Below are 14,340 nucleotides of genomic sequence, written 5' to 3' on the forward strand. Positions count from 1 at the left end.
TATTTAAACTCTCAAGTACGTATATATGTATAGATACGTATTTAACTCTCGACTTTTAGCAATTGTTGTGTGGCCCAAAGCCCTGCGCTCTGTACTCGAAGTGTCTCAGTTTCTAGGAGCTGGTGCCAAGGATACCTCCCCACCTTTCTGCACCTCATGTACTGCTCACAGGCTGTGAGGGTAGACTTTGCAGAGTGATTCAGTGTTCCCTTCCGTGGCAACTGGCTGCATGATTTATGGTGACTTTAGGTAGGAACATACTAAGTACAGTGGATTTTTTCTATGTGTCTCCTTCTAGACAGCCCTATCTCCATTTATTACAGGCAAAATATAATGGGTTGGCAAAGAAAGCCAGCTCAGAGATGTGTTGGTGAGGCTTATAGTGCTTAAGGACTTTGTCTTGGATCCACAGCTGGTCCAGCCCTGCTCCTCAAGTGTCCCTTCCTCTCTCGGCAAGGCAATGGCACGTGCTGTTCATTGTCCCTTATCTTCCCTTTCATGTCAGGCTGATGGAAGGCTTGTGGTAAATAAACTCTTTGTAGCTGAATTCACCATTAACTTTGATTATTGACGCCTCTGAACAGCTAGGACAGATCTCGGTTTATTACTGGTTTTAATACTGCAAAAATTCTGGTACAAACTAAAGCTGCTGAATATATATTTTCAATTCAAAATACAGTGCGTGTGGAGGGGGAGAAAGTGGCTGCCCTTGATTAATAATTACTAAAGCATTTGAGGTAGCATATAACATCTTTCTGTTTGTGTTATGGCAGCTCTCTTTGCTGAAGAGTGTCTGTTATGACTGCCAGAGTGCGGAAAGCACATTGAAACCTGGACTCAGTATCAGATCATGTTTCACTAACAGAACAAGATTGATTTATTGTGTTACATCAGGGTTAGATGGACCTAGTACTGCTTCACCACATGCTATTTCATTCCCTTGTCTACTAAGTATGCAAGTACAAACAGCTTTAACACAATTCTTTACCTAGAAACAAGCCTGAGGCTTCATCCAAATACTTTTAACATATGAAAATTGAGCTGCTTTGAACTTGTATGTTTTTGATAACTGCTTGGTATGCTTCCTGGAGGATCACCTGTAGGCTTTTCTTTCCAAATCCTAATCCCTTTGATTAAGTGCCAGGACAGATAGCTCTCATTGAATAACTCCAGTCTCATAATTCTTCCTTCATTCAGAGTTGAAAGGGAGCAGCTCAAGCTTCAATAGGTAAATCCTCAGATTTAGTTAAAGTAATTCAGACACTTAGAAACTGAAGTTGTTTTGTTCTGAAACAGGGTTCAGATGGGCTACTGAGCATTTACATACCACTTGCTGCCAGAAGCTGCAGGATGAGAAAACAAAACAAATTTTTTAGCAAGAAGGATTAAGAGTAGCAAAACTTCGAGAACCAGACATTAAAAGACAACCTGGCATGGAAATTTAGGCCCAGAAATAGGAACGTAGTCACTTTGCTTGACTGCTCTTATTTTCTTTTTCTGTGAGATCAGACTGTGGTGCCGGGCTAAACATTCCATTCCTTCCTTAGCCCTCTCGTTAATAACACCAAAACAGTGAGCACGCAGGGGGAAAAAATCTTATTCTTTTTATCTTTACAAGTATGCCTGCTGGGAGCAAACCTAAGCCAGTTCAAGATTCTTCTATTTAAGTGTTTGTGGCAGGAGAGTATGACAGAGAAACAGAAATAAACCTGTTAGCTGCTGATACCTTGCAGTAGTAGATAGGTGTTGCATATATATCTCTGTACACGTCACTTTGCGTAAGTGCATAATGAAGCCATATTGTCTGTGTAGGAGTTATCCTTCACCTAAGAAATAAGAATACTTCCACATGAGTAACTTGCTATTGTTAATCCTGGTACAACCAGAAATGGAGCAGAACAGTTGAGAGAAACTACGGTCAGTTCACGTGATGCAGATCAGCATAGCTCCTTTAGCCTGACAAAATATCATTGTTAGCAGAATGCAACCTGCTGAAATAGTACATAAATGGAGTAGTATGGAACTAGACCACTCTGTGAACAAGAGATTGTGCTTCCATTGGCTAAATCCACACTTTGTTAGATTTCAGCAAAAACAAGTGGGTGACCGTGCACCTTGGCAGCAGGAGACTTTCAGTGGAGTCCCTGTGCCTCTGCAACCAGGTGGATCCAAAAACTCAAGTAGAGCTGGTGTTGTAGGGAAACTTCTGGTGACTCTTCCTTTGTCCCTTATTTGTTGCTGCCGTGGTAGGCAGTGGTGTTATTTCTGCAGCTCTTTGGCATGCGAATCATGCTAGCTATTTGAATAGATGGCTTTACCACTAAACCAAACCACCTTTGGAATGAATTACGGACCTCAGAAACTGCAAGAGTAGATTAAAAAATATGAAATATAAAGAAAGACACCCCCCACAAGCCCAGGGTTGTTCTTACTGTTCAAAGGATAAGGATTTTTCAGTCTTTTCTTTCTCAAAGGTCTTGCTGCAAACAGCCTAGCAATGCCTCTTCTTCAATCAGCACTAACTTAGCATTTTGTAGACCTGTGGAGGTCATCCGTCTAATATGGTGAGGTTTTGTAAGTTCTTAGCTCTCACGTATTATTTGATGCCTTAACTAATTTGATAAATGAATCTAGTAGGTCTTACAGTTATTATTAGGACAATGACAACCTGAGGGTTCTGGTTAGTAAGATAATAACAAAAGTAGTTTATTTAACCAAACTTCGAAGCAGAAAGCCTGAAGGCCTCTTGTTATTACCTCATTAACTGGAAATGCCATTAACTTATTATTATTATCCTGTAATGGTTCTGTCTTAACACTCTTGCTTTCTGATCAGCAAGGATATTCAATGAAATAGCAATGAATTTTAAGAAATTACATGTACAGAAGCAAGACTATAAACTAAAAATGAAAACAGAGGGAAATTTAACATTCGAGCGTACACTTTTCAAAAGGAGAAAGATTCTGTATGTTCTTACGACAAAGCTTTGGAATGAAAGCAAAAGTTTATGACACATTTTATTACACCTGTAAATCTGAAAGCTTAGCTATAGTTTTTAATTTTTATTTTGTCTCTATAACTATTTTTATACCCTTTTTATAGTTGACTGGTCCAAGGTTTAAAATAAGTTCTACGGGGAGTCTATGCCCCATTAGTCCTCTATAATAAAATGTGAACCTGGCTAAAATAAAACATGATGCCTTAAGAGCAATTAAGAATGGTCTTTTGTAGATAACTGTAACATGAAATACAATCACTGTTTTTATTAATGGATTTGGGAAAAGGAGTTAAATGATTTATAGCAGAAGAGTGGGTTATTTTACATTTTTATTTCTTTTATTTTATGTCTCACTTTTCAGAAAACCTTTTAAGACCCCCTGAAATAATCAAATTCTGTGTTTCAAATGTTTATCATGTTAACATGAGCCTTGGTATCTGTTTTATTTAGGTAGAGCTATGATGTCAGCTAAGGTGTCCTTTTTTTTTTTTCTTTTTTGCCATTACTCCAATACCCCAAAAGTGTTATTTTTGAAAGAAAATCTTGTTGAATGTTTTATAAGAGTGATAAAATGTAAATGCTGTGCTTTGTACTTTATAATGGCAGGATTTGTAGGACACAAACATAATCTACTGGGCATTGTCTGAACACAAAACATAGCATCTCATTCACTCTTAAGTTTTTTAAAAACTCTAAATACAGTTGACAGATGTTTCTCTAATAGTACAATAATAGTTTCTTTGCAATTATTAGATTAAGCTTCTAACAATTTGAAGTCTTGAAGATATGTGTTTAATATGTCTGGGAATGGAATCTGCACTGTTAGACTTGGAGAGGTTATAGTTTGTTCTTATTGTTGAAACACTTAGAAAGACTTCAGGGAAAACTCTCTCCTATTTGGATCTTAATAGTATTTAATATTCTGGTTGCAAACACAAAGTGTAAGTTTGGCCTCAGTACGAATGAGAAGAGAAGGACCACGGAGTGAAAGGAAAGGCTGAAATGGCTGGGATCTTTTCTCATCTCCCTGAGGCTGTAAGCACTGTCAGTAATGTCCCGGAGCCTCCAAGGCTCTGGTTTTACAACAGCGCTGAAACTACCTTTTGGTTTTCTGCTGACACGTCAGTCAGCTGGGGGGTGTTATACATGTACCATTTACATCTCAATATGCGTCTGCCTGCGACTTGAAAGTCTGGAGGCACCGCAATCTGGGCTTTGCAAATTTAGAAGCACGTTTTCTCAACTTTGTACGAGTATACTTTTATCTCAAATAAGAAATTGATCAGTATGTGCTAATAAGTGTGAGAAAAGGCTTGAATAAAGGTAGTTGATTGTGGTTTTCAAAAATGTTTTCCCCAGCAGAGAAATGTGTAGCTTGGGCCATAACAATACTGCATATAAGGTGACTGCTGGCATTTAGCATTTGCAGGATCAAGGCAGACAGAATATGTGCCTGGAAACTGACAGAGCTTACAGTCCTCCAAGCGAGGCAAGTTAGAAAGCTTAAATCCTAACTGATAAAACTGAGCTAGAATTCATGTCCAATGTCAGCATTTGGAAAAGCAATCAAATTCCCATTAGCTGAGCTTGTCTGAAACTATATATAGTTATATAGTTTGTCTGAAACTATATATGTAAACTATATATACAGTTATATACAGTATATATACATATGTATAAAATATTATAGAAATTTACTGTATGTGTATATATTTGCTGAGGGGGTAGAATGGAAGAGGCTCTTTGCTTCAGAAGAGCAGTATGAGTATTGTCACTGGCCTCACCTTGCCTTTTGTTTTAGCTGCCACCAAAAGAGCAAGTTTCAAATGAAATTTCTTCTACAGGAAGTACTGCTTCCACTGTGATGTTGATTGAAGTATAAAATAGAAATCAGTGGGTAATGTTTCTGCACTTACAGTCAAATGTGGTTGCAAATGAAACCATTTATTTGATTTGTATGCACGTCATTTGCAAATGTCGTTTTGCCGGCCATCTAGTTTGCACCACGGATTTTGTGGTAGCAATGAATTTGGGGATTAAACCTTCTGGCCCAAAACCAAGGGGTGGTCTTAAACATCTCTGAAGGCTTGGCGGTAAGTATCATTTGGTAGTGACAAATAGTAGCTGATGGCCTGTGTGCCAGTAATACACTCCCTGTGCTGTAACCAGATCCTCCCCTGGCCAGGGCAGCGCCCTATTTTTGGAATACACTGGGTCTCGGTACAGCGCCAGCAGGGAGCGTCGCCTTGAGTTCCACCTGCATGACATCCGTCCCCAGGGTGTCCACGCTGGGGGCTGGCTGCCTAGGCCCCTGAGTGAGCTGAAATTCTGGTCAGTCTTCAAGATAAGATCTGAAATAACTCCTAATAGAAACCTGTGTTGTTCTGTGGGTGTAAGAATTCAGCCTTCGTTTAAAACCAGAAGCATGACAGGGTCTGTCTTTCAGGATATGTCTTGTGGATTATCCAGTGATTCGGAGCCTGGAGAAGAGGCAGCTAGGACATGGATTTCCTTAGCTTAGCCTACTTCTAAAAGGTGATAAAGTTAAAGACAAAATCAAAAAGTTTTGAAGGTGTGTGTAGGAATCTAGTGTACGGATGCTCTTTGCAAATGATAGGATTTGTGCTGTGAACTTACACAGGACAGCTCTGAAGTGCACCATGGAAAAGCTGAGGGGGCTGAAGGGTAAATAGCCTGAGGAAAAAAGACTTTGTGAAAGACACAGCAATCCACCTGTGCAAATCCTCATACCCAAAATCCACCTCTGGAAGATAAATGAAAAGCAGAATGACTGAATGGTGTCCTGCAAACTTCCAGAAATATTGTTCTGCTCTCTGGAGTTCTGTAGGAAAGAACAAGGATTGTCAAATAGTGCTGCACAGTGTTGGGTGGCTGAAGGCAATGAAGAGTTTGCTCAGTTCTGTCTCTAGCAAATCTAAATATAATGGCATTAATCTAGATGATATACACAGAACGATCACTACCAAAAGAATAAAATAATTTTTAAAAAATACTCATTTTGGCATCATACTACAGGGGTGTGCACTTAATATGTTACTGGTTTGTGGATGTTGTGTGTTATTTTTACCATCTCTACATGGCTCTGAAACTAATCATTGAAGTGAGTGATAATTGCCATTTTGCTGTGGCAATTTATCTTATATTAACAATATTTTGTCTGCTTTTACTGCTAGTATCCACATGGCCCATTTCCAAGGGTTTGTTCGTTGTTTATGCTGTGAAAGTGTACTTTAATGTGATGTTCCTGTTACTGACACTGTCAACAGGGTTTGGAGATCTGCATGTTAATTTAATTATCACTTTTTTCACGTTAAGCAATTAAAAGCAGCTTGCAGAACAAGTCAAACTGTTAACTCTGTTCATACAGGCTAAAAAACATTCTCAGAAACAAATAGTTTATATTTCAGAGAAGGGAGTGGCTGTGGTTGAAGGCAGCGTATGATTACTCCTCATCGCAGAAAAGCTTTTGTTTTTTTACTCCTTATTAATACAGTAATTGAATAGTTTTTATAAATGCAATAATTGGCCCATTTTAGCTTTTAGAATTTTAAACACTTCAGACTTCAAAGACAGCATGCAGTGGAAATACTGTGGGTTATATTAAACAAAATGCATGCTTTGGGTTCTTATTAGTAGCATTGACTTGAGAGTGAATAGCACTGAGACTTAAGATGCACAAACCCATTCACTTGAGACTTCGTGTTCTCTACTTCCCCGTGTAGTTTCTTCACTCTCCCTAGCTGCTCCTCAGCCTTTTATCTTCAAGACAGGGAATATGAGTCTGACTGTCGCACTGTATTTTGGTCTTCACTGGAACTTCCCATTTTTATTCATATTTTGCATTATTTAAGTTTCCTAATATGAAGAAATGCAGGGCCACATTGATGTCTGTGAGAACTTTGCTGTTAACTTCAGCAGACCCAGGGTTTCATCCAGGGAACTTCAAAGAGATTTTGCTTGTTTCAGATGCAGAGCTGCAAATGGTGACTGGGACCATAGAGAGCATATGTATCACATTTCAGAGGAAGTGATCTAATAATCATATGGAAAATTACACACAGACAGATTAACTATGTAGAAATGGAGAATGGTACAGCTCTGGTTTAGAACTGGAATTATCCCAGGTTTTTTGTTTGTTTGTTTTGTTTTTTTTTTAATTGAACAAAATAAAATGGAGGATCATAGGAAGGAATAATGTTACTGTTTGGAATCAATAACTGTATTTGTATACTCACTGGTTTTAGTTATTATACTTGCAGTTGTGTTGTTGCAAGGTATTAGGAGGCATCTCTGTACTGAATAGACTTTTTTATATTCCTTCTAAACAGAGGATAAGTAAGCAAAGCTTAGTCTGATTTTGGTTTATAGAGCTCACCATTAAAACTCATCACTCATGCACTGTAACACATGCCTTCAGCTTCCTATGTACAATAGTTGTTCAATTAACACTCACTGTGCTAATTTACACATCTGTATCAGCTTTCCCTTCACTCAGCTGCAATGCAACTCTTAACTCTCTCTATACAACTGTTGCATGTGGTGGGATGCATGCTGTTTTAAATATCTGCAAGTATAGAGTATTTGGGGTAAAGCTTTGTTAAAGTGGTTCATAAGTGACCTGTACTTTCAACTGAAAATATGTTTTCCTGTCCACTTGTTGTTGAATATAAGTAGCACAGAAATAATTTTAAATCAACTTCTTTCAAGTGTTTTTATTCTCTAGTAAGAAATCCTTTTGCTTCCTCATTCCTAGAAGTTACTTTGGTGCCTGGTGCTTGGATGTGCCTCTGTACGTGACATTCAGGTTGGTTCTCGTTGTACTGAGAAACCTAATGTAGTCAATATCTCACCATAAGTGATATGAAATATGCACAAAGGCTTCCATAGGGAAATACCTCTGTAAAAATTAGTTCACGGTTTGGGGACAAAGCAAATCACAGCGGTCACTGAGATCGCATGTACAGACATTTGGGCTTTCTGTAATTTTTAATCACTTCCTTTTTAATTTAGTTTAGGTTATGGACTAGTTGTTTGATGTATTGAAGGCTGAGTTTTCCTGTGTTTCATACTTTGGTTTGGGAGCTCTGGCTGAAATGTTGTAGTCCTTTCAGGAATTCCCTCAGTAAGGCTGGATGAGTCTCTGCATGAAATGTGAGAAAGCATTAGTTGGCTTGGACAGATGGGAGAACAGAAGTCTCCAGCCTCCACGTGTAAAGTATATTCAAAATTACATCTATTCATAAGCTAAATGATGTGTTTGCACTACACTAGCATATTATGTTTAGAGGATGCTGGGAACAACAATCATCAATAGATTTTTTTTAGTGAAGTACATTAGTGCTTCAGGGCTGGGTTAAAGTATTTTGTTATCAATCTCCTTTCTGCAGAAAATGTTCAACTGCCTTGTGTTCTCTGTATATGGACAAACATCAGGTCATCTTTCAGTAAAACTAAATGGTTGTTTTGCTAAAGCAGATAGTGTTGTGATGGTGTTTCAGTGCTCATTTCCTCCTGTAAATTATAAAATAAATGAAAACATTTCAAAGGCATTAACTGTGTACTCTAGAGGTGTATTTACTCTGCCTACCTTAATCCTCATATTACCTTTGCAAGTCCATAAAACTGTTTTGTGTATCATCTGTAGAGCATGAGGAGAAAAGGTACCAGGTTAGCACAGAAGAGGGCCAAAAAGAGCATTTCAGTTCTGCAATAGATGGAAATGCTTGTTTCCTTTTTGTCAAAAAAAAAACACACACAACTGCTATTTGTATTTTAGAATATATTAATGGTGTGGCACATTGAATTACTGTTTTCAGAGTTTTTCTGCACAGGGATTAATTTAATCTTTGTGGTTTCGTTGGATACTGTGCCTGCACTGGTTTTGAAAACTGTCTTTTGTGAGAAGAAAGTATAGTTGCTTCAAATCAAGTATTTTGATTTTCTATCAGAGGAATGGGTTGAAAGATGACAAGTTCCTACTGATTACATGCAAACTTTATCACTCAGCTGTTACCATCTGAAGTCTTACATAAGTGGTTGTACCACAGGGGACTTTCTCTACATCACTACACTTTGCTGGTGTGCTCCCATCGCCTGCGAGTCAGTCTTTGTCAGCTACAGTTAAAACAGACCAAGTCCCTGTGTTAGGTCATGTAGTAGGGAGACATCTCTTCCAAATCAAACTTTTTCTAGGCATCTGCTTTTTATCAGAAAGATTTCTAAGCTGCTAACACTCACAGTTGCCATGAACAGAGAAAGTCATCTGACTGGAGTGTTAAGTAATGTGTAAAACCCAGCTGCGTATGGGTTTTATAGGCTTAATGACTTCTTGTATCCATGCTGCGCGTCCATGGCTTTGTGGAAGGAGGTATTTTGTTGCTGTGCTTGGGCTCATGTTTGTATAATTACTGCAGATGCTTTGAAGAAGTAAATTTTGTTTCTGATATTCCCTGAAATTCTGAAGTTAAGGAGACTTCTTTGCCTCAGCCAGAAAACTCACTGTGAGGTCTACCTGCTGGAAGTGCTGAGCAGAACAGTCACTGTTCTGAGTCCCAAACCAGAGGAGGCTACAAGAAATTGTAGTTTTGCCTGTTTTCCTTAGACCAGGTGGAAAAGCTGTTAGAGGAGAATTTGTATGGTGAAGTCAAGGTTCATGTTGTAAGAAATCTAAAAGCAAGGTTAAATAGGAAGTTAGAGTCGGTTTAAACAAAGTGTTTAAGGAAATGAATAAAAACTCGGGTTTATATTTGAATCGTGTTTTAAAATAAATATGTCAAAATAAACATGAGTCAGTGTTAACATACAGGCTTCTTGAAATATAAGAAAGCCATTTGAAGTAAACCAGTAACCAAGTGGCACACTTGTTTACAGATGAAGTTTTAAAGAAAGGCAAGTGACTGAAAGAGTTAAACACCTGGAGCGAGTCTGCTAAACTGCTAAGCTGGCTTTTGGCAGCAGTAGCAGCATGCAGAGTTTTTCTCCATTACGGTTCAGTTCAATGACTAATTCATTCAAAGCTGAGAAACCAATTGAGGGTTGAAAATGCAGGAAAGCTTATTTTCCTCTTCTAACCTGTAAATAAATTGATGTAGAAGAGGACTTGAGCTACAGGTTTTTAAAAATTGCTGGACATGAAAATATATATATCTTTTTCTGATACTTCCAATGCACTATATTTTTAAATTAAAAGCCAACTATTCAAAAAATTACTATCTTGTGTATTTTTGTTCTTCTCTAAATGTCAACATAAATCACGCTTGTCTTTTTTAGTAAATACTTAAATGATTAGTAATTGATTACAAAGTACTAAAATGTACTAATTGCCCAGATACGTAAGTATAATAGCGTTGAGTAAGGTATGTGTGTGCATGTATATACATACATATCATGATTGTAGTTATCGTAATGAGTTGTAATTCAACTTTTAAAAATAGTTACTAGTCAATTACAAGCAATAATTTTGTAAGAAAACAAGTTGTAATTCATGCATTTCAACTTTTTACAAAGGGTCCCTTCCTTCGATGCTTCCTCTTGTGTTTACTTAGGTGATGTTCCTCTGAGCTACCACTGGTCTGCTGTAACAAAATGCAAGGTTCACATGTCAGATCTTGGGCGTTTACAGATAGGAATAACGGACCAAGAAAAGTATCTCAGGTTTGCCTGTATGAAAATAAATACTTCTTTACAAAAGCTAGAGGTCATTTATGTTTTGACAAAGGATATTCTTTAACCAGGTCTTTTGTATTTTTCCTATGCTTGTAAAAGAAAATTTAGACAAGGAAGAAGTCCTATGTATATTCTCTAAATAAACATAACATAAGCCCACTTCTCAATTTGTTGAATACTATCTGGAAGCTTGGGATGGAGGTTTAGATAAATAGAACAGCAGAGAATTGAATTACAGGAAATTCTAAGTTTGAAGTTTTAATTTTAGTTTTTCCTCACCTCTTGATTTTGAAAGGGAGACATGAGTTAGAATATTTTTAATCCATTATGTATTGTTGGTCATGCTTTTATAGTTACCTAAACAGTCTTAAAGCACTGCTCGCAAGAATGGATGAAATAGTGGTTGAATATTATTTAAGAGGGTGTTTTTCGTAGAGAACTGCAATTTTAGATAAGTAATTTCCTTTCCTAGTTAAAGCTCTATTTCATCCTTCTGTAATTTCAAGTTTGATATCCTTCTCCTTCTCATTTCAAGAGATTTTGCATATGAAAATACCTTGTCAAATCTTAGTGGAACCCTTCATCAGGCTTTTTAAAACCTAAGTTAGAATTCTGTTTCTAAGATAAACAGATTAGGATCAGAAAGATTTTCAACTAGCTAGTATTCATTTTGGCTGAGAGTTGAGGCAATGTTTTTAATCATATTTTTGTTGATTATTTATTAGTTTCTGTGGGAAATCAAAGGATGGACAACTTAAAATATGTCTTCCATAAAATACATCATGAATCAGAAGCTGTAGCAAAGAATTTCTAGGAAGTGTCTTTCATGTACCACTATGAACAGATTGAGGGATAAAATATACATCTTTAGTGTGTGTATAACATACAAATGAAGGTTGACCCAAAAATGGAAAACTCCACTATCTGGCTGGAGTAGCATTTGTGTTGTTTTCCTGGAGTAAGAAATCTGCTGTGAGAGAGAAGAGTATTTCTGTTCCGTTCCATGACATCTGAAGGAAGATGGTTAGAACTAATCCAAAACATAAAATGAAAGCGGCTCATGCCAGGAGCTTGAATAAAAGGGCATGGTAAGATGGTGGCTACCTTAGGAAACTTTGCAAATACATGCTTCCATTATTGGCAAGTATTTATATAGGGTAACAATGAGATCTCTTATCATCCAAATATGGCTATGAAACTTTAAGCAATCACTGTATATACGATATATGCTTCTTATGCATCGGAACTGTGATAACCAAAGAGTAGTATTAGTACTGTCACTGAGTGGGAGAAAACTGTCTTGCTGTAGGAAGGTAAAACATTCTAGACATCTTACTGCAGAGATCATCAGCAGAAAAACATTAATCATCTTAAAATATAAGTGATAATGTAAAGCTAGTTCTGGAGTTTCAATCTCCTGGTGGAGAAATGCCATTGTAAGACTTCTACAACTATAGGAACCTGCATTGCAGTCAGGAAGCACTGTAGCCCAGGAGAAGCATTGTTATCCATGTTATAGATAAGAGGCATTTAGCTGGTTCCTAGCAAGCAGTTCGTGTTTCAGAGTGGGCTTTTCTAGGTACTTCAGCTTGCAGGGGGTTTCTGTCTGCTTCTCCCTTGGTCCTTCTGCACATGTGTTATCTAGGTTTCCCACTTCTCTAGGAGCAGCATCTCTGTCAGCAGAGATACAATTTTTACTACAATAATTTGTTGGTATGAACTGAGCAGACAGAACATCCATCACCAAATGCTATGGCAAGGTGCTGCTGGCTGCCTAGGGAAGGGTGGAAAGTCAAAGAAAATGCCCCCTCCCCAGAATGCAAGAGAAAAAAATAAAGTGGCGAGCAGATTCATGCCAACCCTGTAGTGGAATTTGTTGTTTTTTTCTAAAATGTACCAATGGTTTAATAAAAAACAATAGGAGTATTGAATTTAATCATTAAAAGCAGTTGTATCAGATTTGTTTCCAGTATGAGTGGCAAATAGACCTTTCTTTACGTGTATTGGTGAGGGAGTAGAGATTTGTCTATTTTATTTTCCCTCAGCACAGGGTAGGAGAAACAAAAAGACAAATATGAAATTTCTATAATTAAAAAAAATAATAACATTTCTTCATTTTGGTTTGCAAAGCAATCAAATATCTTGTAAGAATAATATCTCTCTTCTGAAAAATGTATTAAGGTTTTTCAAAAAAAGTACTGTAGGGGAATAAGTCACAATTTCATGTAATTCTTTAGCATTTCCTTTTGCAGATTTCTGAAGGGCAGCATGTACTATAGCAGAAAAACAGAGGTTCAGTCCTGTATTTGGAGCTGGGAGGTAATTGGCAATCTAAATACCACTGCTGCCAAATATAATATGATTCACACACCACTAATAGTTTCTACTTAGCCATATGTGAGATTTTGTGAATGTCTATGGAAATTGTGCAATATTCATTTTTGGATGATCTAAAGATGCAAACACAAACTATGTCCTCATTCAGCATGCTCAGGCAAGATCTCCAAATCAGAGCAAATGGAGGCCACTAACCAAAATATGGCACAGTTTTTATTTTATTTTAAGACCAGCATCGTTGTCAGTGTAGAAATTCTGTCTACCCCTATACTGAACTCCATTGCCTGCTGTTCCATTTTGATCCAACAAACCAAATCTTTGAGGAAAGCATCAACTACTTATTATTGTCTCTACTTTACTGGAAATAAATTAGATGCAGACCTCAGAATCTCTAGGTTTGTCCACGTATTCTCAGTCAAGAAGGCCAGAGATGTTACTCCGTTTTTTTCCCTGCCCGTTGTTGTGTTTTCCCTTACCCTTTTCATAAATACTTCTTTTTTCTTTATTGAACTTAAGTGATTTAAGGACACTGGGGAGCAAGGATTTTTTTTTTTTAATAGTCATTATTTAATTTCTAGATGTATGGGTGAGGAAACAAAGATTACCTTGTTCATAAGGGAATTGGTGCCCCAGGTTAATGTCCAGGTGTTCTTTCAACTGAAGTCTGAGACTAATTTCTTCCTGGCCCTCTGGAAACCAGCTGAAGCAGTAGGACCAGCTGGTATATCTTCACTCTTGCATACCAACATCTTTCACTGATTCCCAGATTTCCTTATATCCTCAGTACTTCCTTTAATGCTTACATCTTTAAATAGCAGTTTGAAGATAGCTGCCGTTGCGCTTTGCAATGGCAATATCTGAATCAAGCAGTAGATGATTAAATAGATAAAATCTCGTACTGATCCTCATAAGCTCCATTTGCCCCACTGGTCATGTATTTGAGAACCCATCTAAAGTTTGCTTAAAGAAATGCTTGCCACTGAATATTATCAGGTCTGAGTCTTATGATTTGGGTGGCATTTCAGCAGTTAAAGCTAGAGAGTGCCCAATATATTGATTCAAAGGTTCAGTTTCTTGTACACACACATGCACACATTCTTACCTGCTGCTGCCTATCAGAGTGCACAATTTCACCGTTTTTTGCCTGTTACGCATAGACCTCAACTCTGTCATTTTAACATGCAGTAGAGGCACGTGATGTTTCTGTTCTACATTCTCAACTTTATGATGCATTTATTGTGTATTTTTTTAAATTTTCATGCAAGACCTCTTGTATTCAGCACTTAGTGTATGACCCGCTTGAGTAAGGGAAGTAATAA

At 37.5% G+C, this 14,340-nt stretch overlaps 1 protein-coding gene across 15 annotated transcripts in view; it reads left to right on the top strand.

Annotated features, from left to right (window-relative positions):
* FTO (FTO alpha-ketoglutarate dependent dioxygenase) overlaps positions 1-14,340 on the top strand; it is a 247,120-nt gene that overhangs the window by 150,057 nt on the left and 82,723 nt on the right. Inside the window, exon 10 of one of the 15 annotated variants that reach the window (XM_083852102.1) lies at positions 1-14,340. This exon is cut by the window's left edge and continues 41,207 nt beyond it; it is cut by the window's right edge and continues 23,983 nt beyond it. The exons of the other annotated variants lie outside the window; for them this stretch is intronic. The gene's annotated coding sequence lies outside the window, so the exon portion shown is untranslated. 15 annotated transcript variants of the gene reach the window in all.

This window comes from Anser anser, assembly GCF_964211835.1.
Source record: "Anser anser genome assembly, chromosome: 11".
In the NCBI taxonomy this organism is placed as follows: domain Eukaryota; kingdom Metazoa; phylum Chordata; class Aves; order Anseriformes; family Anatidae; genus Anser; species Anser anser.